The sequence below is a fragment of the Rhinolophus sinicus genome, chromosome 1 (assembly GCF_057876585.1).
Source record: "Rhinolophus sinicus isolate RSI-liver-muscle chromosome 1, RSI-T2T, whole genome shotgun sequence".
Lineage (NCBI taxonomy): Eukaryota > Metazoa > Chordata > Mammalia > Chiroptera > Rhinolophidae > Rhinolophus > Rhinolophus sinicus.
Genome location: NC_142501.1, coordinates 181,458,618 through 181,461,559, shown reverse-complemented (window position 1 = coordinate 181,461,559; position 2,942 = coordinate 181,458,618). Strand labels below are relative to the sequence as shown.

The window sequence follows — 2,942 nt, the reverse complement described above, 5'->3', positions numbered from 1 at the left end:
TTGTCTTTCTTCAGCAGAAAATGGATAATAAACAAACACCAATCTCTGCTTAAAATATTTTCTTGTATGTAAGAACATTATTAAATTGCTCTTTAGTCTTCAGTTTGATAAGAAACAAAAACGTAGCTTCCAATAATTGTACATATCACGAGATATATGAAACCATTGAGGAGGACCGAGCACCCCTATTCAGCAGCTGCATTTTAGTATTTTTACTGAAAGCACAACTCTGCTGCCTTCCATATCAAGGTTATTGCTTCAAAAAAATCAACTAATCAGAGTAAAGACCCAAACTTAGAACACACACACAATAACAACAACACAAATCAAATGAAGAAGCATAATATAACCTTTCTGCACACACATTTTTTTTTCTTCATGCTAAATGCCTTAGATGTTGTAGTTGAAAGACTCTAAAAATAAGACATGGATTTTATTGTGTTGAACTAAAACCACAGCATCAAATGTTGAGGGGTAAAATTTAAAAAGAAGTAGCTAATTTTATGACCAGTAAATGATACTATGGTGAGATTATCAAATCAAACTGATATTGGGTAAATAGACCCGAGAGAACACCTCTCTGCTAATGCTTGCTATTATACCTACAGGTACAGGCTCTTGGCGCTATTACAATTTTATTCTTAACCCACTAAAGAAGATTATTAGTAGTACACTTAAAAGTCATCTAAATACATTTTAAAGCTACATCAACATAAAAAGAGCAAAATAAACACTGCAAGAACAGCTGAACTCTTTGATACCCCAAGAGTCAGGTTACAAACTACCCTACTCCCAGGCCTTCACCACCCAGGACCAAACCTTCCAGTTGAAGGAGATTGTTTTTAATTTGGTTTTGTTTATTAATTTTTATTTTGGCTTGATATAGTGTGGGAATTTGAGGCTTGTTATTGCTGTTGTTGTCTTTTAGGGGGAAGACAAAAAAAAAAAAAAGGAAGAAGCTCATTACTTGGAACCATCTATTATACTACATTGCTAACAGCTATCGAGAGAATTAGATCTTCCATTTTGCTTCTACTTTTGCTTTAAGGAGAATAATCCTTCAAACAAAAAAGGATAGAATAAATGTTTTAAAAATAGAATTGCAATCCAAAATTGGTGAGATGAGACTTGAAGGGTTCCTATCAAGTTAGTTAGTTTTTCGCTTGTTTTTAGTTCTAATGGATCTAACCATGATGAATTTTATTTCCAAATAATAAAAGGATTTGCAAGTATAAGGCAGGATAGACATCAGCATTTGAGACATAATAGTGAATAAAAGAGATGGCAGAAGACTGAAGACTAGTAAGCAAATGTTTTGTTTTTCAAGTATGTTTTCTGGAAATGATAGACTTCTAAAGTTTATTTCAACTACTGGCAAAAACACTTGAACAAGTCATTAACAGGGTGTGCAAACATTTATGTTCATGACTAGGAGCCAGCCTGGCAATATGGAGAATAAATCATGCAAGTTAACCTAATATCCTTTTCTCATAGCCAGGCTGGCATATGAAATGTCATATTTGGTTGTAGTGAGGCATTTGAAGTTTTTAATGATAAACTTATAATTAGGAGGAATTTGATATGGATAATATTACAAGTGAGTGAATTAATAGCTAGATGAATAATGAGACCAAGGAATGTTGGTTAATAGATCATATTCTATCTATAACAAATTATCTATTTTAATGCTTTCACCAACATTTGGATGGAAATTTTGACTATCTGCTTATAAAATTTACAAATAAACAGACATTGGAGACATAATTAATATGCTGACAGCATAATCAGGATCCAAAATATGCAGCCTATACTCATAAACTATTTAGGAAAATAAAAAATATTTAAACGAAACATCTAAAATACTACCTACAGATTCCAAAATTCACGTACACAAATGCAAAATTAGAGAAACATGCCTTAACTAAGTAATTTTTTTCCAATTCTGCTAAGATTCCTGCTCACAATCTCAGGGCAACGCTTACTCCCTAGTAACCCAGGGAAATCGAAAGAAGTGCTCTAGACCTTGAAAGAGATGTATGCAGTAGCCAGAAACAACTATGCTCTTCAATGCTGAGGAGCCAGCAAGCGACTATACAGAACTAGAGCAAAGGAGCCTGCGGCCCCGAGTAGTGAGGACAGAGGGTTAGACTGGAGGAAGGAACTAAGGAGCATGGGATGGGAGTAACTGTCTGGGCAGGAAGCTGGTGAACAGCAAGAGACTTCAGAGCAGGGAAACAATCATCCCAACACCATCTCAACGTTATGATTCTTCCTGTGCTCTGTGTCTTAGAAACTGCATGGAAGGATGATGGCATGAATCATGCTAAAAATGCGGGCGTTACCATCCGGCAGAGACTGCACCATCATAGTGACTGGGAAAACACGAGGCAAGCCCATGTTATACTTGGGGAGGTGTGGATAATTCTCCCTGCTACCCTCTGGGGTTGACCACTTCTAAAACAAAAACGAAAACCATGTGCTTGCATCGCAGCACATATACTAAAATTGGAACACGGCAGAGAAGATTTGCATGACTCTTGCACAAAGATGACACACAAATGTGTGAAGCGTTCCATGATTTTTGGATGTATTATAGAACTGTACACAGGAAACCAATAAAACGTCATTAACCAATGTCACCCCAATAAACTTAATAATTTTTTTTTTTTTAATAATGATACACACACACACACACACACACACAAACTTTTAACGGAAAAAGGTTGAGTACAAGGCATTTGGGAATAAACAAATACAATAGTCCCTCCTTTTCCATGGGGGAAACATTCCAAGACCCCCAGTGGATGCCTGAAACCATGGGTAATACGGAACTCTCCATATAGTACGTTTTCTAATACATACATACTTATGATAAAGTTTAACTTATAAATTAGGTACAGTAAGATATTAACAACAGTAACTGATAATAAAATAGAACAATT

General features: G+C 35.5%; 1 non-coding gene across 1 annotated transcript; it reads left to right on the top strand.

Annotated features, from left to right (window-relative positions):
• The first annotated feature begins 2,476 nt into the window (after positions 1 to 2,476).
• LOC141570228 (U6 spliceosomal RNA) lies at positions 2,477 to 2,582 on the top strand. The gene has a single exon (XR_012494239.1). It is a non-coding gene; the product is annotated as a U6 spliceosomal RNA (small nuclear RNA).
• Positions 2,583 to 2,942: the final 360 nt, after the last annotated feature.